This window comes from Cygnus olor, chromosome 2, assembly GCF_009769625.2.
Source record: "Cygnus olor isolate bCygOlo1 chromosome 2, bCygOlo1.pri.v2, whole genome shotgun sequence".
Lineage (NCBI taxonomy): Eukaryota > Metazoa > Chordata > Aves > Anseriformes > Anatidae > Cygnus > Cygnus olor.
In genome coordinates, this window is record NC_049170.1 from 15,320,343 (window position 1) to 15,345,022 (window position 24,680).

At 40.1% G+C, this 24,680-nt stretch overlaps 2 long non-coding RNA genes across 3 annotated transcripts in view; both read left to right on the plus strand.

The window, feature by feature from the left end:
• LOC121065456 overlaps positions 1-7,826 on the plus strand; it is a 15,787-nt gene extending 7,961 nt beyond the window's left edge. Inside the window, exons 3-5 of the long non-coding RNA XR_005817072.1 lie at positions 3,355-3,466; positions 4,154-4,268; positions 7,440-7,826. This is a non-coding gene — a long non-coding RNA (uncharacterized LOC121065456). The remainder of the gene's footprint in view (positions 1-3,354; positions 3,467-4,153; positions 4,269-7,439) is intronic.
• Positions 7,827-16,146: 8,320 nt separating this feature from the next.
• On the plus strand, positions 16,147-20,790 carry LOC121065927. 2 transcript variants are annotated; one of them, XR_005817397.1, is made up of 3 exons: positions 16,147-16,254; positions 19,263-19,394; positions 20,224-20,790. It is a non-coding gene; the product is annotated as an uncharacterized LOC121065927 (long non-coding RNA). The 2 variants fall into 2 exon arrangements; XR_005817396.1 differs by having other exon boundaries at positions 19,263-19,390.
• The last annotated feature ends 3,890 nt before the right edge of the window (positions 20,791-24,680 follow it).

Sequence of the window (24,680 nt, forward strand, 5' to 3'; positions counted from 1 at the left end):
GACACCCAAAAACAGATCAGGTCCTGTGGGGAGAATTATCTACTTCATTGGAAAGCATCTTCCGTAGTTAGCTGTGCAAAATGTCTGGCTTGGGCCAGCTCCTGGGCTTGTTTATGTACTGGAGACTGAATGCCAAACTCCCCTGACAGGAAATGAGTGAGACTGCAAAAAGGATAGTTCGACAATACAAGAGAAACTCATAAGTTTCAGTAACCATGTCATTTTATTGGTTTGCTTGCTTAACGTTGGTACTATATTAAAGGTCAAAGGTGCGTTAGATGTTAGGGGAAATAAATATGCTGGTGAACAGATAAACAACACTATAGAAGCCCCAGTAATTAACAAAGTCCGTATGTATACGGACTCATAAGAGAACAAACAATTCTTCCAATCTGAACAGACATCATTTTTTTTGCTAAATCTATGTGCAGGGTTTATGAGCCAAACCTTGCCGCCGTTTCTTAAGGGAAACTCCCATTGAGCTCAGGGGGATTTACCTCTGAATAAGACTTCAGTATTTGGCCTGTTTTTTTGGCCTTGTTTCTTTACCTTGCCCTTGAAAGGCCCCTTCAGCCTAAGTCTCTATAAAACTCAGTGTTGGAGTCATCAGATACTGAACACGCTTCTGTAAGCAGAGGACACACTCCCAGGCCCTTTGTCTGGTTCTCAGAAATAACATTTCCATTTCTATTCCATTTTCTTGCTTGCATTCCTCTGAGTGTACAAAGTTAATGGAGGAAGTTAAACTTCCTGGACGCGCTAGTCTGAAATAGCATCTGAGGACTGGAAGCAGTGGTTGCGTTATGGACTTAGTCCAAAGCCCTGAGAAGTCAAGAGAAAGATTTCTGTGATATCTCCAGCTAGGAGTAGCTTAGGAGTAGAGTCCACTTGCAATAGAGAACTCAAGAAAGACATTGGTCCTGGTCACAGTACACTGGCTGGATAGTCTTTGCCAAGAATGTCCTGCAGATCTTTGGTAGAAGAAAGAGGCTAAAATGAAAGCCATCAGAACACATGGTTAACTGCATTACATCTCATATGAAATATGCTTAGGAATCACCCACAGGAGATTACTATGGAGGCAAAACGCTGTTTGGAATTGAAGCCAAATGCTGATTAAAGGAAGCTGAATGTTTCATGCAGTGATCCCTCCCACAAACACATCCTGCATTTACATTCCCTTTGCGCTCCTGCAGTCCTCTACGTCTGCATCATTATCCCATTCAAAGTACCCACCCCAAATGCTGAAGAATTAGGACTGGTCGATAGTCTCATTTTCTCCCCAGCATTCTCCAGAGCCCTTGTGAGCTGAGCTGGGATTCCAGCCTTCAGCTGCTGGCCCCCCAGAGCCCTCCCAGCCATGGCTCTGGACTTGTCTTGGAAAGTTAGTTCAGCAGCTGAACTTATAAAAATAACGTGAAGAGTCAAAATCAGTATGGCACCTAACATTTATAGGAAAGAAATGTAAGTATTGTATTACCCCCTTTAGGGACAATTAATGTTTTTTTATAAAACCTTTCAGAGGTGTCATGTTCTGTGAGGAACTTTAGAAAGGGAAGCCCATGGGTTTTGGATGATGTTCTTTAGTTACCAAAGCAACAAATCACAACCCTCACCAGAAGCATCTCTGAGCCCATACAGAGGCTAAGTGCTAATTCCCTCTCCCCCCTCCCTGTGAGCAGTTGCATCAGACAGGCCACTGGGACAACTGACCTGAGGGGCTGGTAGGGGAGCTGAGGGGGCAAACCGCAGACCTTGTGTTCAGTGGCTGAGGACTTTGAAGGGCTGCCAGTCTAGGATCTTTCACTAGTAATAATATTTGTTTCCAAATAAATAAATAAATAAATAAATAAATCCAAAGGTAATAAATTACAGGGAGTACAAGGTATTTTATGCTTTGTGGTGTGATGATCAAAAGATGTTATCTTTCCCTTTCACATATTTGCAGACAGTTAGCTGTTACTCTGGGAAAGCGAAAGCTACAGGCAGCTTTTGTCTCCCTTGAATACTGAAACTTTATCTTCTTGTTAACGGATGGACTGTGGGTGAGTGCACAAGGGAAAGAAGAAGCTCTTCTCCTTTCTAGCTCCCCTTACTCCCCTGTCCAGGATCCAGCCTCAGCTTCTTCTCCAAAAGGAAGACTGACACTGAGAGCAACAGTGGGAAATTGAGAGAACAGAGGCAAAGATGCCTTTCTGGTTAGTATTTCCAGCTCCCCCTTGAGAAATTCTGCTGAAATATCCCAAGGGCTTAGGATGAGACACAGTTCTAGAAAAGAACAGATATTGGTAAAGCATTTGCACAATGGCACTCTGGGCTCCATTACTGGACTATCAGGGCAGACCTCCTCCAAATGCTACATCCTGACAGACACTGTGGTTTAGCCATCACCAAGGGAAAGGCCAGGCCTTTTTTCCTTAACCCAAAGTAATCAGAAATCTTTAATTTCAGGGTGTTTTGTTCTATTTTCTCTGTTGTTCTGTATTTCCAGTTTCCATCTGGTACCTGAAATTAAAATGTTGCGGGAAGCAGTTCTGGTGGTACAGCTGAGATGGCAAAGAGCAAAATTAAATCCCAATACAAAAGCCAGACACATCTTAGGCTGACATCTAGTCTTGATTAGGTTTTTAACAATTCTTTGAAAGTTTCTACTTTGCATCTCAGAAAATAATTCCTACATTTAAGCCATTGGATAAACTGAATCTTGGGGGGGGGGGAGATACATTTGTAACGCAACATCAAACAGTTGTTCTATTGGCACACCTTCATAATGGTTTCTTTATGCAAACTTTATAGCCTTCGCACCGTTTCCTGATTCTGTTGTTTCCAGTACATTTATTTCAATGAAAGCAGCTGTAAACGTTTTAAACAATCCTGAAGATTGGTCCTTATTCTTGTGCTTTAGGATGTGCAGTTATACTTAGAGCTTGCGTAAACTGCTAGTGGATAGCATAAGTGGAGCATTCTCCTCTTCAAGCTACACTATTTGCAATCCCTGTGTAAATATGTACTGTTTATGGTACACCTCCATGCTTCTTTTTATTTTCTACAGAAATCTTTCTTTATGGTGTTAGATGAAGAACAAAACAAGAGCACAGGGTAAATTGCTTTGAATAAATAAAACCTGACCAGATCCTTTAGCTGGACCTTGAACAGAACAAAACCTAAACCTTTTTAGATGTTTACGTAAAAGTGTTCACTTCCTTCTACTTTCTGGTTTGATCCAGCCCTCTGAAGATTAATCTGTCAGTATACTGATCCACTCACAACCCAACAATACTGCAACCTTTCAGGATACTCTGCTCTATCTGGTTTTCTAACCTGGTTTCCACTCCATATGTTCTAAATTTGCAGATATTTCCCTGGACCTCCAAACCTCAAGATATGAACAGATGTAACCTGAGCTTTGGGCAAAATTGGCTGCTGAATCTCACGCTATGGCTTGAGTCCCATCTCTAGGTTTAAGGTTTGTTTGTCATCAAACCAGAATAGTGATAATATCATACAAAATATCCTTCAACTTCTATCTCAGCAATTTAAGTACCATAATATTTGTATAATAGCAAAATTTACATTGCTTTCTTGTCTTTGCTACGTCTTCAAAGAATGTGGGGGATTTATTATGATCATTATTCTTCTTTGGTATTTTATCTGTCTCCTCATCTTTGTTTGTTTTGCTGAGAATGAAAAAGTGAGGTAGACGCAATAAGTTTTGTTCCTGACTTTGGAAGTTATGAGATCTGCAATCACACTTACCTTTTTCAGAAGAGAACATTGTAATCTTTGGCCATATGTTAAGAGGATTCTGTGACTTGCTGAACTTTAACAGAAATGTCAGCTTCCCTAATCAAAGAATGTGTCAAGGTTGCTCTTTATAATACTGGAGATACCATCTCAAACACTTCATTTATGGTGTCAGACTGTTGAAAAAGATTTGCTTAAATTTGCTAAGGCCATTGAGAATCACATCCTTAATGTTGTGTGGTTGGTATTGTCCTATTTGTCTTAGTAACCTTATCTCTCAGCAAAGTAGCTAGATGACAAAGATCTTTTCTCTAAGGATCTTTAACCTCTTGTGTTGCATGTAGACTGTGTGCAGAGAGCTTGCAAGAAAGTAAATTAAAAGATATGGTTTCTCTTACCCTTTACACAGGCATTAGTCGAATATTGCTGAATTCTACCACTCTGAATGGGCTACTCTATGAATAGCTGCAAGAAAGATTGGAAAGATACCTGGGTGAAGATTTTGCAGCGTTTTCCCCTGAAAGGTGACCAACTACTGGAGCTATCCCAGAGTCTCTTTTCATGATCTGGTTTAGCTCAACTAGCCAGCCCCTGGCAGTACAATGTTAGCAGCAGACATAGCCCCAAGTCTGCATCCCATATAAAATGTCCTGAGCTGTGCTCAGAATACAAGATAAAGCTTTAAAACAGTGTATTTCAGGGCATGATGGTGTTTTCCCTGAGTGTTTTCAATTTTTATTGAAATCAGTATGTGTGAAGGCTGCTCAGATCCTTAACAATTTCCTTTTGAATTGATGAGTTTGCATACTGAAAGTAGTTTTACATATATCTTCCTTTAATTCACATGGGAAAGATATTCCCTAAACTATTTCACTTCTTTTTCTCATGGGAGAGAGAGCTGCTGCACCCACCTGTACTTCTGTTCTCATTAACTGTTTTCAAAAATCCAAGCTTAGATCTTGTGGCTTTCATTCAGGAAGGAATCCAAATGAAATATGGGTGAATTTAACCTGACCAGAGAACATAAGATTGGATTTTAAGATTTTAATGGAAATGCAACCCTGTCCTTTGAGAGAGATTTTTCCCAGTCAGGACTAAAACAGGATTACAGTTTGTTAAGAACTTTATAACAGAAGCATTCATATCTTCACCTGTTGTGGAATTATGTCAGCTTCATTAAAACCACATTTTAAGAAATGTGAAATATTTAAATAGCTTATTTTTGACACTGCTTTTCCTTTTAAATGTTTGGATTGTGGATTATAACAGAACGTTTATAGAAACAAAATAAAAATACATTTTTCTAATAGTAATTAATGTGAAGAATTTTGGACAAGCCATAAGAATTGTTCTTGTTTTGTAATATGCAAAGCCAAAAAAAAAAAAAAAAAGCTATTTTTGAGATATCTAAACAATTCTGGAAAGGTTTTTCATTCCCAGCTCCACTTTACCTGCAGCCTTGCCAGGTTCTTGATGGAGTCAATGGCACTACATGGCACCTGGGTGTTTCTACGCAGCAGTCACAGAGGCCCACGTAGGCATGAACGAGCCAGCTCCTGGAAGGTTAACAGCCAGAATACTTACTCATCACTCTGCAGCACTAGCCAGCACAACCAGCTCAAAGTCCCCTCAGATACTCCAGTGCATATTGCTGTGACAGCAGGCTATGTAAGGACCCAACTGAGCAACCTGCTCTTGATCTCCAGAGGCATCTTCACACCTCAACCAATTCCGTGATTCTGGAATATCTCATCTTTCCTCCCCTCTATACACATGTTCAAATGTTTAAGTACTTCACCTTATTTCATGAAGCAGATTAACCCAGTATCACCTTATAAAACTAACAGCTTCCATTCCCGGGGCAATTCCTGCCCCTCTCCATCCTTCCCGGCCCATGGCTTGTAGCAAAGAGCCCCAGCAGATCTGTTTTTAGGGTGGCATCCATGTCTGCACCACCTCAGTGATGCAGAGCTCCAGAGCTGGACCCCGTCTGCAGTTCTGAGGGCACAAGAGGCACGGCCAGGCTGCTGCTGTTCCTCCAGTTCATCCTCTTGCAGATGGTGTAATGAGGAATAAATTGGGACCTGCATGAATGCTCAATAAAAGGATGCAAGAAACTGTCCCTCTGTCAATGGAGCTTTTGCATGGCCCTTATTTTGATTGCTGAATCCATTTAAAGTTTATCTCTGCCCTGCGGTACTAGTAAGCAAGGCTGGCAATTCCCTCAGTCCAGCAGCCTCGCTTTGCTGCCCTTTTCTTGGATGTGAGCATTTCCTTTTAAAAGGATTCAATTTAAAACCCTGCAGATTATCTAGGGTGGAGCAGAGCTATTTATTTTGTAAGCCTGATGCTGTGGATTGAAATTGCTTTTCTTTATCATGGCATGTGGCAGGGGGAGAGCATCACCCTCCTCCCACAGGCCCCCAGCACCCTGATGCAGCCTGCCTTCCCCAGCAGGTAAACCTGGCTTCTTCTGGGGGCAGGATGAAAAAAAAAAAAAAAAAAAAAAAAGGAACAGATGTGACACACACAAGCAGCTGTTTGAAGAGGCTCAATTCTTGAAAGAAAATGAGGCTTCAGTCTGCTTAACACTGCCTGAAGGAAAGTAAAGCTTTGAAAAGGCTCACCCTTCGCACCTGGGGTTTGTACCCAGATATATACTCAAGTCACAGTTCCATGTTCAAGGAAATTAATTAGGGGTCCTGGCACTGCCCCTCCCAAGCCAAATGAATGCAGAGGAAAATCACATAGGGAGATATTGGTGTCATTTGCTTCCTCCAGATTGCTTTATAAACTGAAAAACATTAAATCTGGAGGAAGGAATCCCCAAACTTCCTGTTTTTCTGAAAGCAAAGCTGCCTTGGAGTTGTCTCAAATTAGAAAGAGGATACAAAACAGCAGACTCATTTGTTTGATACAGTTTAGCAAAGAACTCCACTGCAAAATGCATAACTCAACATTTTCTTTTGTGAAATACTTGCCAACATACAAAGGAAAGGAAGTTTAAAGCTATATGAAGCACACATCTTTCCCCCCTCCTCCACATATTTGTTTCTCTACCACCATTTATCTTTATGGGAATAACTGAAAGCTCCAGCCAAATTATACCCCATAGCATAGATATAATTCAAACAGACATTAAGAATCATTCAACAGAATGCATTTCCACATTATTTAGCAGCATTTAGAAGGGGATTTGGTATGGATATGAATAACGATAACAGCTTGTAATAGCTAAAATAAATTTGTCCAGATAGAAAACTTCATGCTTCATGGTTTAGGTCAATCTCTAATTTCTAGGGATTAGAGTGAATCTTTCATAAAGGTGGATTATGCTACTGTTCCTTTCCCTGGAGTATCTTGCACAGTCTTCTGAAGATCCACTCTTAGTCACTGCCAGAGGGAAAGTATTGTGTTTGATGTGTTTGATTTCATAAGGCAGTTCCTACTTCTTCATGATTTATATTCAAAGTAGGCCAGAAAAGTAAAGAAAGGGAGAAATAAAGTAATATCATTCTTTCTTTAGCAATGGAAGATGAAGGCTCACACATACTTGTGGCATTTTTCAAGGGCATTTAAAGAATCTGTGGCAAAGTCAGACCTCTTGATTGTCTTATCCACAAGAACAATGTCATTCTCAAACATTTTGTTTTTACTTTGATGGAACAGCATCCTTGTTTTTACTCCTGTTCCAGAATGAAAATCACAAAGAAGATGCCTTGTCTTGAGACTCCCAGAGTTCAACAGAGTTTGATTTTCAAATGGGATGCAGTGAAGTTGGCTTACTTGTTATTGACTCCAATTCTAGAATGTGAACACTCATTTAAAATCATGAAAGTCATGGAATCTGAGATTCATGTCATGGGCACAAGAGATATGGACTGCTGAGGAATAAAAATATGTTTGTGGGTAATTCGTTAGAGAAACTACTCATAGAAGATGTAGTTGATCATGATTTCCCTGTAGTGTTGTGAAAATTAGTATCTGCCTGGCTTATATCTGCCCTGTAAATGAAAAGACCTCAAGAGAAATGTCAACTTCAGCCATGTTTTAAGAATGTGTAAATCTGGGGGGTCTGAATAACCTAACTTGCTTTGATCCCAGTTCTTTCTCTTTGTTTCTGTTCTTCAGGCAGAATTTGAACATAATTCAATGTTGTCTGTAACACAGGTGTCTGCTGCCACAAGGAGGAAATAAATCCCACACTATCTGTTTTACTAGGATATGCTCGCTATCTCACTAATGGAAAAAAATAATTATATTTTATTTTCAAATAAAATTTACATATTTTTTTTACTAGTTGTCATGTCATTTTAAATTATCTCTCTTGTCTCATCTTTCTCAGTCTGTAAAATACAGTTAATACAACTAACATGGGAAGTTCTGTGATTAGAGCTCTTTCTTAACATGAAATGATAGTACAATACAAGTTGTGTCAGGTATCAAGAATGGGAAAATTTGTTCCAGTTTAAGACCCAAGAATAAAGATGAGCCGAGAAGAGAGAAAGAAAGAGTATATATTTCTCTGTCTCTCTTAATTTAGAGAGGATTTAAAGCTAAACTCTCTACAATATTTTTGTAACTATGAGCTATCCTTGAGCTATGTAATGTATGTCTCATAGAAGACATACTTCAAGATAATTGATAAATGTATTGAAGTAAATACTTCAAGGTAATTGATGAATTTTAGTTTAGAATACTGATTCTAAATTTGTATTTGAAGACAAGAAGAATCATGATTTTGCTACCTGGTTTGTTCTTCCAAAATCTTTGGTTTCTACATCTTTCTTTACTCATATCTGCCTGGTTTGTGCATGGGAAATTAAAATTATCACATAAAACCAGATGGAGTTCGATGAACGAAAAACCTCCATGTAGAGGAAGTCTCCAGCCTCTCCACTGTGAGGGAGAGGGCAATCAGCGAGAGTGTGCCTTGCACAATCTGCAGATTTGACAGTGAAGCAAAGACAGGGAAGTACATTTCCTTTCCCTAAATATGCATTGCACCAGCCTTGATGTTTTGGAAGCAAATGAAGTTCCTTTCCTCTGGTCTTACTGTCGTGTGGAGTGGCTGAAGGCTGCTGCACAGCTTCCATTCACAGGGCTTTACATACTCAGAGGTTACTGAAGGGTCTGACTGGTCTGGTTCTTCAGCTAGTGTTTTTCCAGGGTTAAGAAATTCCTGGTATTTTCCCTATGATATACTGGATACCTATTCACAAATAATGAAACAACTGTGAGGTGATAGATGCACAAGTGCAACTGCTGTTACCTGCATATATCCTGAGCTGAGGGTCAAACATGCAGGTCTGTTGCAAGCTTATTCCTTTTCTCTGTTTTATATTTCATGACAGAATGGCTTGAAAAATTTGGAGGTGAAATAAACAAATCAGACTAACTGAACAGGAGAAAAGCAGCTTAAGAAGAGCCTGTCAGCACAGCCTCCTCCCTTTTCTAACCTGGCAGCAATTCCCGCTGGGTTCCTGTCGTTCTCACATGTATTTCCCTTTCAGCCCTTGTTTCCCTATGGAGTTCCCTCAGCCCATCCGATTTGGAACATCTGCTGGCACTGAACTCCTGCAACTCTCAATCTGTTTCCCCTTGGCTTCCGTCTTCCTTCCAGTTCATCCTTCTTATTTTAGTCTTGATGAGACTTCCTTTCTTCTCTCAGTCTTCCTGCTGCTTTCACCATTTCCATCTCTCTGCCGTCCAGGTGACACTAGTCCAAGTCTCACCATGAGGAGAGCTGCACGAACAAGTCCTCCCTACCACCCAAGGGTCAGTCCTGCTATTCTCCTCCAGGCTACCAGAATCCCCTTACTCCCCTTTTGCTCGTTCTAATTCTCATCTCACCTTAAATAAACTGACAAGTCAACCTCTGGGAAACTAACCCAGTATAAAACAGTGAATAATTTTCTGCCTGCTCAGTGAGTTAAACTGGTCATTGATGGATGAAGGAAGTGTCAGCACTGTGTGTGGAAGGAAAGGTGCCTTGCTGAGAGGGGGGACACTGCTGCTTCAGGAGGTTTCGTTTTCTTGCCCGGTATACTCACAGTCCCTAGTGGCAAGGTCACATTGCAGAGAAACAACTGCAGCTTGACTTGATCTGTCCCACCACATGGGATATATTCCACAGGCTGAGAAATGCTATGATCTTATACACACAGGGCCAATACATTGCTGCCTCAGGCCTCTCAGGTGGTGTAGTGCAGCAGCCTGCATGAGTCTGACCAGGCTGAGTATAAGCCCGGGAGTGCTAGAGTAACCCAGGCCTCGGTCTGGAGGAGCAGAGGGCTTCTATAACTCCTATCTTTGTATGAGGGTTCTTCAGACACTAAGCTGTGTTTCATCTCATCAAAAGGCCAAATAAACATAAATATCCATGTTAATTTTATTATAATTCAGCCTTAAAGTGTAAGAAACTGAGACTGCAGAGGTTAAGTGATCTGTGTCTACACAGAGAACAGCCTGAGATCGGCCCCTGCCTCCACTGTCAGAAGTCAGGAGGTTAACTCCTTAGCTGGGAGAAATGCTATTAAAGTCAGCAGGTTCTAACAGACTAAGCATAAAGCCTGAGTTTGACTTTAAGTTCTTCCAATAACTTCTTGAGTAGCCTCCAATGAGCAATTTACTTCTCTAATGTAAAACAATAAGGGGCAACTGTACTCTGACAGGCATATCATTCTTATTTCAGTACAAATGGGAAACCTAATGTTGGGAAAAATTAAGTAGGGGAATTAGAAATTAATATATAGAAATAAGAAACTGATTTTAGAAAGCATATATGAAGTTATATTAGAAGGGTTTGGGTAAGGCTGATGTACATCTTTCCCAAGGAACACATTTAAGGCCTGTTGTTCACCTATTCATTTCTTGCACAGAAACACCAGCCAAGCTTGTAAGTTACCCCTAAACACATAGCATGATGATTTTCTTCCTACTACCTCAGGCTTTGAAATACTGAAATTAGACTAAGCTATTCCTGATTCATGCCAATTTAAATGAGAGGAATTCAGCCCTGTTAGATGTCTGACCTGAAAAATATTATGCATGTTTCCAATGCAGCAGTCTGCCTGATATTCCTTATGTTGTCTAATACCTTGTTGTACCAACAGGCAGGTAAGCAACTTGTCTAAAACACTGACAAATATACAGAAATGTATTGTTAGTGTAAAGTAGCTGTACTTAATTTTTATTTTATTTTATTTTACTTTATTTTTTGTGGAATCTTTTGTAGTCAGCCTTTTCCATTCCTGTATGTCTGCAGTTGATAAATTATTTCTGTTCACTTTAATCCATTTTTTATTATTTCTCCAGATCTTTTTATTTTTCTGGTGTTGCTGAAAATAAATCTTTTCAAGAACTCAGCAGTATATTCAGAGGTATATTTTGAACAGCGTGGGTGCTTCTCCTAGGGATTAATGAATTAGAAAATGAGGAAATAGTGATTTGAAATTAGTTAATTGTCTTAACTTTAAAAAACACATGTATTAATGAATGTTGTTAGCTTAATTGTCATGTATTGTTTTTGACATACTCCCCACTTGAGTTTTCTTGCTGTCTCTTTGTTTCCATGCTGAGTGCATGAGCGGTATCCTAATGCACCACAGATCTGCAGCCTCGTTTCCTATGGAAACAAGGCTTCTGCAGTCAGCTCTCAGGCTTGTACTCGTCTAAATTTTGAACCTGTTGACTGATTCTGGCAGAGAGGTAGAAGTCCAAAAGACAACCAAGTTCCTAAAAGCTTCAATAAATCAAGTCGCCACATACAGAAAGACCTAAGTCACTTGACTGAAGGCAAGGTGCATTATACATACGTGTGGTCAGACTTCAGAGAATCCAAGCAGAAGAGAGACCATATGAAAATGTATCTCAAACAGAAATAAGCTTTAGTCAAAAGCTCCTTAAATACCAAAGTCAATCAACCGAGAAACATAAATCGTTACAAATCAGACTTCATTAATGCTAAGGCTCACCAACATTAATTATTTTCTTGTGCCAGCTCAACACTCTCAATTTGTTTTCTTAGGTGACCTTACATCTATAGCCAGTGTATTTTTATTACTGTTTATGCTCAAATCAGATCCTGTTGCATCTGCACTTTTTCCCAGGCTCCTGTTGGTTTCACCTCTACTATATTTCCAAGTATTTATTTTGCTTACAATGAATCAAGCTCTATCTAGATTTTAACAGACTGGTGAGTCAACTGAATCAGCACTGTGCCCATGAATAGGACCTATGGCTACATCTGCATTAGTAAATTAAGCATGCCCAGGAACATTTGCTGGCACTGAGGCAAGCTGATGCAGAACAGTCTGCGTCCGTACTATTGAGTTAACGTGCCCTCCAGAACATAGTGGCTGAATGCAAACTGCCTATGGAGGAGGGCTCCTTCCCCTTGCTGTTCTTGGGAATTACTTGGCAGTGTGTTAGCTGGCGGTGTTCGTGTCTTTGCCAAAAACATGCCAGCCATCATCCTAACAATTTCATAGTATAAATAATCAAGCTCCAGTGCCTGGGAATGTCCCCTGACCCTGCTAATTAACCGTATAACATGAGACTCCTATATCCTTAACCATGGGCAGTTTGTGCATAGCCATCTCCGCTTCCAGTGTGCCGATTGAGTGCTCGGTGTGCTTATGTCAGTTATGCATAACCTATAAGCTGAGCATATGAGCTGAGCATCCCTAATCTGTTCAATTAATAATAATAATAATAATAATAATAATAATAATAATAATAATGAGCTCAGACCTTCCCTTTAAATTAGCTCAGCATGTTTTGTCCAAAGCAAAGAGCTGCATCTTATGCAACTGTGTCATCGGAAGGCTAAAAGGGATAGGATTTCCAACAGGGAGTCTGAATGAGAATGGCAAACCAAAGATATGTGAGTAAAACTGATCCTACAGAGTCCTGAAGCTACAAGTTCTCAGGTGGTATCCTCTTTTTTCTCTAAAAAGTATAAATTTCCTCAATTTTTCAGTGCAGTTATTTTGATATAAGGCCAATGGTTGTTGAATCATTTCTGCAAGTATTGTATATTTCTCTTTGGTCTCAAGCAGAAGCACTGGATACTCATCTCCTCCTGTGATGCTCAGTTTGAGTTTGTTGTTTTCTAACCTAAGCCAGGCTTCCTTCCTTCCTTCCTTCCTTCCTTCCTTCCTTCCTTCCTTCCTTCCTTGTACTCCTTCCCACAATACAACATATATAACTAATCCTTACACTCCTTTTAAAAGCCACAGTCCAGAAAAGCACCTGACCACATGCTAATCTCAAGTGAATAGGCTACTCATATGCTTGAAGTTATGCAAGTACATAAGTGTTTTTGTAGATCAAAGTCTGGATTTACTGATGTATATCTGAACATCAGAGGCTGATCCATTACTCCAGAACACCTTAGAAATAGGTTTTATGTTTGCTCCTTCTTCTCTGTTTGCATTCCTGTGAGGCTCAGGTAACAAAAGAGACTATTTTCTCACTATTTATGTTCTCGACTGGAAAGCAGAAATCCTATTTTTAGTAGTACATTATTCTGTTTCAAAAGGGAGAAGTAGAGGGAAGGATGGAAATTGTTTATGAATATAATATACCTTGGATTCAGATATAAGGCTACTTTATCAGGGCTTGTTTTGTTACAGATGTTACGGGCACCTGCTAAGCATGAAAGGAATTAGAACTGAGGCTCATGGCATCACAGTGCCTATGCCTGAATCAGGGCTCCTGTGCTCCTAGGTACCGTTTCTCAGGGCTTTCCTCCTCAGCAGCAAAAGCCACACACTCCTCAAAGCAAAGGAGCAAAGTCTTGGCTCAGGGAAAATATTTTTATTTTTATTAATTTGTTTCTATACCTTATTTTTCTGTAATTTATTCACATTTTAGAAGAAATTTACATGCCTGAAATACTAAAGCTGATTTAATTTTATTCTTCAAGCCTGAGTTAATTAAAAAGAAAACTTAACTAGAAAGCAGACAATTATTTCACAGTCACTCAAATCCATATCTGTCCCCTGTTCTGTGAGCAGCAACTTGAGGAAAGAAGTGGAGCTGGCTGATCTGTGGGAGAGGTGAAAACAAGGCAACCTGCTCCCTTAGAGCCTTGAGTCCTACTTGGACATAGGGGAAAGTCCTCAGTAAACAAACCACGGGATCAAAATTTTCCGTTAAGCTTAGAGGCAGAGAAAACCTTTGTCTTTCTTCTTTGTAAACATTCTGATTTTCCTGTTGGAAATCTGGTAGGGAATTAATGGAGACGTAACCCTCAGATCACTGACTGTAGAAGGAGGTTCCCTCCTTTCCCCAATTACTCAGTAGGTATTTGTTTTCTCTTGGCAGGCTACAGTCTTTTCTGTCCTCTAGATCTGCTCTCATGTTTAACTTGTGACTTCTGAGCAGGGTGTCCCCAGTCAAAAAGTCTGGCATGTATCAGGCCGTTGTAATGCCCACTCTTCTCAATGGTCCCTGTGGTTTGCATAGATGCTGTATTTGGAAGCAGGATGATTCTGCCTATGCTGGGATCCGGGCATGGCCAGAAAAGAGACCCAGGGCTTCGCTCTCGGAGCAGCCACCTGGGCTGTAGGTCTCTTCATAAGGGTTCACCAGCACGGAGAGGAACAGTAAAACAGCACAGATGTTCTCTTGATCCTTGGAGGGGACCTTGCTTGCTTGTGGCAAACAAACAGCTAAAATCCAACTTGAAGGGCATGCTGAAATCATCCCTTAAAGCCTGCAAGATCTTTATCAATAAGAGGGAAAAAAGTCTTTGGAAAAACTATCTGATTTTTGAAGATACAACAGACTATGAGGCAAAATGTGTAATAAAATGGAGGCCAAGAAAGCCTCAAGGAAGAAAGCTCAAGGAGAATCAATTAGCACTTTCCAGTCATCAAAAACAAACATGCACAACCATAGATGTTCAACACAGTTGAATCTATTCTCACACAAACAAATACATGGGTGGTGAAAGTAAATAGCTGCATTACCCTAAGTGCCTCGTAATCATCCTTAATTATGAAGAACAGCCATTATTACGATTATTATTACTATTAGACCTGTTAGACATAATACTGGCTTCAGAAGGCTTTGAATTAGGCCTTAAAGTGTCCCACACTAATATTGCACTGGTCTATGATTTCCATCTGTATTTTCTGATGCTTCCTCTACTTGTGCTTTACCATAATTTAAAATACAGCTATTCCAGTGGAAGGAATTTCGTCTCTCATTTTCAAACTCTGCTTTTGCTCAATCACTAACAGAATTTTATTGTGTCTTAGTTTGGTTTTTCATTTCCATAGTGTTTGCAACAGTCTGCATATAAGACTCTGACAGATATAAACAGTTTCTATAAGAGCAAAGATTTCTCCGTAACATCATTACACTAATGCTTTGTGAGCATAGCACCTATGGGAATTTCATGTTGTCAAGGTTTTTTCTAAAAGGCATGTGTTATGCCATTGTATAATATACACTGTCTCTGCTGCAACATTAAACCAAGGGAGAGGAGAAAATTTAATCCAACTTGCAGAGCAATTATTCAGAACTAAATAGAGCAGTCACTTGCAGTAGAGATAACAGCAAAACAAAACTCTGGTACAAACCAAATTCCTGACATTTTATTTCACTCCCTACCTTTTTTTTTTTTTTTTTTAATCGCTGTGCACGTCTGATTGGAGTAAATTGGGTCAGACTGTCCTTTTCTGTCTATAGAATCTGTTTTTATTTGGTTTGTTTGGTTTTTTAATTATTATTATATTTATTATTATTGTTATGACAGATTTTTCCAAGCAGCATTAAATGATTTTCTGTTATGGACTGGGAAATTCTAAATTACATTCCTAGATACAATTTTCTTTGCATACAACTGCCCACACTCCCAGTCCTCTTGTGAGTGGACCACACGTTACATGTCAGCTACTCCTCCGAAAAGAATTCCATGATTTAAAACGCAGACTCATCTATTATGCAAAATCCATGATTACAATGCAAGTTGCTGGCTTCCTAAGAGCGTAGTCCAGCTCTTTCATAATGGAGACTCGATGTCATTGAGTATTTTATAGTGAATGTAAGCACTTTAATAAGAAAGTGATTGATTTTGCAGCTGGCACAAGATTCTAATGATTTAAAATAATGTATTGATTTTTTTTTATTTATTTTATTTTTTAAATTAAAGCCATATTTCCATTCATAATGGAAGGTCCTGCCCTTCTTGAGATTTATCACCATAGACCGCGGATGAAGCCTGCAATTTTGCTCTACACAGTGACCATAAAGGAAGAAACAAACAATTAAGATAGATGCCTTTTTTATTTTATTTATTTAAACTTTGTTAGTATTAGATTTTTATGTAGACAGAGAATTGTGAGCAAGAAAATCTGGGAAATTATATGGGAAGAGAAGAACCAAAAGAAATGGAAGCCTTGATTCTATATCCTGCTTTACCCAGGGTAGTCCTTAAGGACCGAGACTTCAGGCTTTCAGCTGCCTGCCCTCAGCTGTGAATGCCTGATTGGAAAGGTAAGACTCAAGGCATATACCTAAAAAAAAAAGTCACTCTGTGCCAGTGACCTGGCTCTGTACTTGAAAGCACAAGAAAAAAGGAGGCAGTGCACTGAATTACAGGTGTCTTGTCTCATCACAAACGTAGACTTGATCCCTCTAAGGTAAGTTTGCCATTGCTGTGGCAAACTTACGCTGCTTTTAGGGTTTTCTCTGGGCTAATGGGATCACACGTGCAAGGTCTGAGGCTTTTGATCCAGAATAATCCACAAGAATATGGTGTCCCTTTGCCTCTCTTCATTGTTTTTGTTGATGTACAGCATTGTTTTTGTATGTTCTTAAGCCAATATTTGTAATTATTGTTGAATTTATTATTGCTTATTTTACTAGTTTATAACACCTTCTGCCTAGCAAAAGTGACTTTAATATATATTTAAATTTTAAAAATCCCCATGAATTAACATGTCATCCCCAACAAGTGCCGGTACTAAAGCCATCACTAACTTGTCACTAGCTGATGATTAAAGCAAGGGGCAGAACAATAATCTACCTAAAGCCACGCAGCAGCAAAAGCTGCATGTACAATATGCAGAGAAGGAGCCTTGTTCCTCCTTACAAGCAGTATCACGTTGAGTCCAGCAGACAGGAGACCAACTGTGGGAAGAGGAGTGTGTCTTTCTGGCTCAGTAACAGTGGTTTTGAATTTGTCCAGCCTATTTATGTTATGATGATGTTTTTCTCAGTCTGCATGCTGGTATAACTAAGTACAGTTACTTTGCGCCTGTCACCTGATATAATCTGTGCCCAATGCTAAAAGCATCTAGGCTTAAATATTCCAGAGCAGAGTGCATGGGCCAGATTTTCCTGGTGGTGTAAAGTAGCTCCACTGAGGAAGGGAATAAATAAAAGCCAATCACTGGACAGGAGTGGTGGAATCTCAGGGTACCCTGAAGTTGTTTCTGTTCCAGTTGTATTCACAGTCACAGCTGTACCAGCAACACACAGAGGTCTCCTATTTACCTTTCTACCTGCCTCTAATTTTAAGGCCTGATCCAATGATCACTAAAGCCAATGGAAATCTTTCAGTTGAGTGAGATTTGGAACTTGCTGCATTGTTGCTAATCAGAAACACTCAACCTGTGCTCTATGGGCCCTGTGCAGTTCGCTAGGATAATTTATATATGCCATGGCCTGCCCTGAGCCTCCCTCTTTCCCTGGGAAAACATTGCCTCCCCATCATGTGATGATGATTTGGAAAGATTGCAGATCAGGCAGGCTGGATTGCTGGAGAAGAAGACATCCCTGCCTGTCTCCCTGCTCTTTCAGGGATGTCTCAGGAACCAACAGGCTCCTACCTGTATGCTGCTACTCTACAACGTGTGCAGAGTCAGTCACATAAACACAAGCATATTAAAACTGTGCATGTAGCAGCAAGCCCACAGAAGCCCCACGAATAGCCTCTGCTCCACAGAACAAGGTATGCTCTCCTCTTGGCTGGAAGCACTGGGTCCCACATGATCACAATCATAATATCATGTACCCAGACCGTGCAGACGGCGTGCTGGGTTAGTCTGCGGTCGGGGGAAAGGAGGTGTGTAGTTTTTGCTGCTCCTGCTGTAACCGACTTTCCATTCTTTCATAATGTAAAATTCTCCCTGGGTTGCAGCCCAAGCCTTTCAGGAGGCAAAACCACTTGCTGAATGTCATGAAGAAAGCAAGTTGCTATGCTAAAATACTGGCAGGAGTTCAAACCCAGCAGAAAGTTTAGAGCAGTATGAAAATACAACACAGAAAACTCGTGTGAACAGCACCTTTTGTCTGCTGCAAATAGTGTGCATTTGGGTGACTTTTTCTATTATACAACAGTGGTTTGGCTTTTGTTTTTGTTTTGTCAAAAAAAGAAAGAAAGCGAAAGAGCATTTTCTTAAAGGGAGACCACCTGGAATGAACATAGCCATGGTTGTTAGCTTTGGCAGTAATTAAGAGGGGGCAGTTATTCATCAGCATAGTCTTGTTGGCAGTCTCTGCTCAGTGCCTATTGCTCTGGTGTTCATAATCACTGACCGAGGACACGGAGCAGGAAAATGAAGGGTTTGAATGGGTTTGGAAGGCAGTGACCCGTTGTTCAGCTGTCTCTGGAGTGACTCTTTCTTACAAAGATACGCTGAGTCTGCTTAACCCTGCAAAGTGCGGATTACTGATACGTGCAACAAATTAGGGGTATTAGCCCACTTAAATTAATCTGAGCAGTGCTAATATGCATAGACTGCTTCTGAGGCTTGGCTAAGAAGCTCAGAGCGAGCTCCTCAGTTTTATGCAGCGCAGACATACTTTCACAGGGCTGCGTGGGACTTCATCACTGTCACACACTGAGCACTTCTTCTGTCTCCCAGTGCTAACACTTACTGTCTTGTGCCAACACTATCTAGTCCCTCTATAAAAACACTTGGTTGCACATTTTGTAGCTTCTGTAAGCCATGTACTTGGCTTAGTCTCCTGAGGCTGCAGTCTTCCCTGTCTCTCTCCTGACATGTCAACCTCCTGTTGGTTTTTATTTCTTCACTTCCCTGCAATGCCTCCTCCCTGCTCCTTCATGCCAAGGAGTCGATAGAGCATTAGTTTCATTCCTTTTTATTCTGTTTTACAGATCGGGGAACCTAAAGGCTCTCAATTCAAACTCTCTTCCTGACTCCCCCATTCCATACTCACATTGTTTTGACTCCATTTGCCTCAGTTATATGTCTCATGCACTTTCTTCCTCCGTATCTGAGTTTCAGTTTGACCCCGGCTCCCCCTCGTCTTTTCCTGCTCCCTTGCATAGTTTCCTTCATGTTTTCAGGTCAAAAGATACCCGTATCAAACCTTCAAGTTCTGGCCAGCCTAGCAGTTATCACAAAACAGAGCATTTATTTGACCTTAAATTGCTGTGATGTTTAAGGGTTGTTGTTCTGTGTTTTTTTTTTTTGTTGGTGCTAGTGTTTTTTTGTTGCTGTTGTTTTTTTTTAAAGAGCTTTCTCTTTTTACAGGGGATGTGTTCCTAACCAGAAAGACAACAGTCAGTCCCTGGGTGTCTGTCAAGGTGGATGGCATTGCAAGTAACTGTTTGCCAGTAGTCACCCCGATATTGAACATGGATATCCTCGGATGTGCAGCTGTAGGTTTGTGTACCCAATAAATACACATTTCTTTCTGTGACTCACATTCTTTTGCCATGGTTGGCAAAAGGACCCTTGCTTCTCACTTCCCTTCCTTCCTTCTCCTATGGAGTATCTTGCAGATAGGTCTCAAAGTTTTAGTGGTGTTTTAATGGAAACGAGATAACCAGTCCATGTAATGGGCAGTTAACTGGCAGATTCCCTTTTCTTAAAAGTACTAAGTTTAATGAGTTGAAGCTCACAAGTATAATTAGCTAAAGGCTTAAGATACTACTCTCTGAACTTAATTGAATTTAATTTACAGTCTGAACAATTACATTTACATGTTCAAGCAAATGTTTGCCTTTATTTTAAAGTCTTCATCTCTTCTTATCTTCCAGGCCTTAGTGAGGCAAAAGTTCACTCATTAAGCTTTGTGGTGCTAGGACTTCTGACTTTATTTGGCTTGGAAACCAAATTTGTGCAACGTGATCCCTGAACATATTGTAGAAGGATTTAAGCTCTTCTAATGGGAAAAAAATGTTATCAGCTTTTAAAATGTATGTGCTTAAGCCTTAAAGGAATGCTGTGTAGTATTAGCACAGCAACCTGCAAGTTCACGAGAAAAAAAATTCTTACGGTAATTAAGTTGTGGACTGTTTTTGAAAGAGGTAGAGTGTTTTGTTTTGTTTTTAATTTCAGAAGAATTTCTAAGCTTATTGCTACAGGTCACTTTGTTGCTTTAAAGTATGTTCATTTTACTCTCTCACTGTAGGACTTTGTTGAAAGAGTTTGTAAATTATATCTGTATAAGCCACAGGACTGTTTTTCTATGGCATCTTCTAATACGCAGGTATCATAGTTAGCCAAGAACATTGTGCTTACAGATCTGAGCAACTTGGACAGAAATCCTCCTTCACCAGCCAGAAGTCATGAAACCAAAGGCAGAAATCAGCATAAGGAGACCAGGCACCTCAGACTGATGGCAGAGTTAATCTTCAGAGCCCATTAAGGTAAATAAAGGCTTCTTCTGTTCTGTTCTGGACTTGGAGAGAAAATTCAGTAGCAGTTGGGGCCTTTCTTTGAAATGACAAGAAGCCAACTATTCATCAGAATATGAAGTGTTGGAAAGCCATGGATGGCAATATCCTGTAGCAGCAGGTGCAGAGGCTGGTTAGCCCGAGTAGGGGAAGATGTAAAAGGTGAGAAAAATATCAATCTGTGAGCAGCAGAATGCTCCCAGGGCAGGCTGTGGAGAAGGGCGCTCTGAACAGATTCTCGACTGTCCTCCTGCCACTCCTATATCAATATTTTTGGAGAGAAACTGCTTCTTAAGAAAACCAATTAAAGAGAACTGAGTGCAAAAGCAACACTGTTCTGCAGTTACAGGCTGTGTGACGGCAACCAGAAGACAGGTTTTACTTGCAGATATTCCTATTTGGTCCTCCTTTGGCAAACAGCAGAAAATTGTGGCCTAAGCAGAACAATAAAGACTATATTCTGACTCTTTTTCTCTCACCAAAGCAGTAAATGGAATCTTACAGCAAACAGGCTCCCAGATGCCCCAGCTCGCGTGGCCTTCTTTCTTACTAGCTAAGAAGGGTCTCTGTTCTCTTCCTCAGCATCACATGTGGAGCAATCAATAAGCAAGTTCCTGATTTCAAATTTGGTAGTGGTCAGAAGCCCCAAGCAGGAATCACTGAAGTGTAAAACCAGTCGGTCTACAATGCACTTAGTATTTGTCTCCAGTAATATTAGGGCAAGGTAAAAGTAAGGCATTAGGTTTGAAGGAGTATCTCTGATTGGTTCTGTGCTGCAGCACGTCTGGAAGCGTGCCCGATGCCTTTGGACTGGCCAGGCTGAGGGCAGCTGGCACAGTGCCTGCAGCAGCAGCATTGCAGGGGCACCTCCAGGAGCAGGCACTGGTGGGTAATGGTGGTAAGTTCGTTTAAAATTTAGTCTGGTTATGTCTGCAAGACCTGCAGGAATGTTTAATATTGCCTGAGTGTAAGCCTGGAGCAAGTCCACACTGTCTTACTTAGTTAAATTTGCAAAGTCCAGGTCCAAACAGAAGTCTGTTTTGTTTGTGATGGGTGAAGGTGCTCTGAGTCCTCTCAGTGTCCGTGGGATTCACTTGGCTGTATCAACGACCCGCCAGGCCTGCAAATGTTTGTACATTAAGTTGTCTCCTTTTAACATTACACCTGTGTGAAAACTGACTGGGGAGCTGCTAACAGACTCTCACTCTGTGGTTCCACAAAGCCCGTGCCATAAAAGCTGTTGTCTTTTATTACACTAACCATCAGCATCAACATATACAAAGGTGCTCATTTTAATTTGACAGCTCTTTCCAAATAGGTGTGCATGGGAAAGGTCTGATTCACTGTGTGGGGTCAGCTGTGACATTGGCCTTTTGGGAAACCATTTGGCTTCTGGACCCTTGTGCAGCTGTTATCCTGCAAGCGCTGGTCTGGTGGTGTGGGAGCCCCACTGCCCCCTCCTGCAGTCACAGTGCTGCGTGGTGGAATTTGCTCTGGGTTTTGTAAAACCCTCCTGTGGGTTATACAAGTCTTACCTGCTTCCTCTCTCTCCTCTCGTTTCAAAGCCAGGAGAATGCTCACAAGGTTTTCCAGCCCCAAGGTTATCAAGTTTTCCAGCCCCATCAGAATGACAGGGAAACACACTGGCACAGTGTGTTCAGTCCCAAACACATGCCGCACTCTGGGATGTCAAGGAGAGCTGCTTGGGTGCAAGGAGTAAGGATAGATCCCTCGCTTCTGCTTTTCTCTCACACCCACACACCCGCTCATGTGCATAAGGACGAAGCTCTGATCCCATGCCTGTGGCTACCCTGCTTCCTCTCAAATCACACCACCCACAATGTAAGCAGGCTTTAAAACTTGGCATTGAGAAAAACAGAAGTAGATTTCCCTGCTGGTAAATTAATCTGCCAAGGCAGACCCATCCCTTATAACATGAAACTTTAACAAGCTCTTGCATTGAGATGCCCTAATTTGAACAAGGAAAAGTTTGCAGAGAACTGAAACCTGACTTTTCGCTTGGAGATAAGGCTATATACATCTCTGCCTACAAGCCCACGGGTATTTAAAAAAACCCACAAAACAAAACAGAATGTCTTTACATATTTAAATGAATTAGAATGAATCTGTTCTAGATGAAACATTCAATTCAATTCCTTAACTGAGTTTCTAAGGAGTGAGTTCCACTACAAAAGAAACTTATTAAAGAATAATGAAGACTGTCAAAAACCATATGCTTAAAAGCTAGTAAATAACAAAGTAAGGCTTTTAGTCATCTTGACTGGACAAGGTGAGGTCAGAAAGAAACAACAACACATCCGGCACCATGGCAATGGGCTTTTCATGCTTCTTGTCTTTAGTAACTGCTTTTTTAGAGAAGTCTTGCTTTTCCTTGGTCATATATTCTCTTCTGTTATCATTGTCTTTACTCTGACCTTCTGATATAGAAATTGTCTTTCATGCAATATTTTACTTGACATGGTATCTTTTTTTCTTTGTTTTTCTTTTTTTAACTGAAGCTATAGTTCCCTCATTTGGAATTACAGACAGCAGAATGAAAGAATAACATATTTTAAGCCACTAGTGAAATATTTTCTCAAACAATGCAATTTTGGATAGGTCCTGGGGCTGTCGTTAGTTTCTTGACATCCATTTATACTGAATCAGTTAATAAGTCAGATCCGATGTCATGTAAAACATTTTTCCATGTTTATTTTCTTTGCATTAATGGCTATATTGTAATTGTACACAATGCCCTGAGCAAAATTTAATTCACTGGCACTGATTTACATCTGTAGAACATGTTCTGATGGGGATAGCTGTTGAAAAAAATTATGTTTAAAACATGCACAGCTGTAAAGAACTGATTGGTTGACATTTAGTTTTTTCTGTGTGGGAATGAATCATTAGTTAATTATTTTAGTTTTGTTGTTGTTTTTCATTCCTTAGCATATTCTCTTTTCTTCTTTATAAGTAGGCAAATGATCAATGGTGATCAGGTGCTGTTCCATCTTAAATGCTGTTTGACAGCCTTAGGGTTAACAGAAATCTCATTGCAAAATGTTCGTAAACTTATGGTGACAAGAGCAGAGACTTGCAGTACTGTGCTCATTCATGTAACAATGCATCTGAAATCGAACTTAGAAGACAATGGTATCTCAACAATCAGCACTGCAGATGTTACACATTTTTCAAGTAAAGCAAATGGTTTTCCAGTGTGATCTTGATGTGTAAATAAGGTAATTCATGAAGACATTAGTGCAATTTTATAGAACACAAATCTCCCCCTCCAAAATCTTAGCAAGGAAAATCAAAGTATATTTTGTTATTTTTAACGGCAATGGCATTAAAAAACAAAAAAAGCTTAAGTTACCGAAGAAGGCTTTGATGGCCAGAATACACTGGAGGGATGATAAGGAAATGCTTTTAATAAAATGCAATGCTTATTCCTGTCCCTGAGACTAACATGGTGGTGTAGTTCTGCAGCTTGTAACATCCATTTCTGCCTCTCTCTTCTTCCAACTCTTTTACAGCAGCCAAGTAAATAATAAAATATTCTTATCCTCACCTTAATATAAAAACTCTAAACCTGTAAACAATGTATCATTCATAATAAGAAGGCATTCTAAAACTAAAAAGTTTTGTCTGAGTACAACTCTGACAGAGCTGAAGAAGATTTTTGACATAAATCTCATGCATAAGAAAAAAGAAAAAAAAGAAAACATGTTTAACGTAGGCCATCTGCAATTTCTGTGCCAGTAGTGAGTTACATAATTGTTTTGAAAATATACACCATTCATTTTATGTGAAGATTTATATAACCCAAAAAAGACATCACGTAAATCATTTGAACAAAAGGGACCAATCCAATTTTGGCCCCGCTGAGTGTGTGAGGCACTCATTTCCAAAATATGAAGTATATTTTACAATAACCAAGTCAATTTCTTAAATGTTGTATCAAACTGATGTACAGTTGCATACTTAGAGTGACAGAAGTGTTTAACTTTGCTTTCCAGTTGTCTTACCCTAAAAGCCTGTGAGGCCTCCTGCCATAAGAAATAAAATATCATTTTTTTAAAGTTTAGAAAAGGAGAAAAAAAGGAAAAAAATAAGGCAGGGAGGAACAGAAGATTGGAGAAGATGGGAACAAGAAAGTAAGGAAGAAAGGAAGTAAAGAAAGAATGGAGGGACACATATGGGCAAAACTTGTGACTCCATACCTAGAAAAGTAACCCATACTATCATTTTCAAACAAGGGTTCCTAAATTTT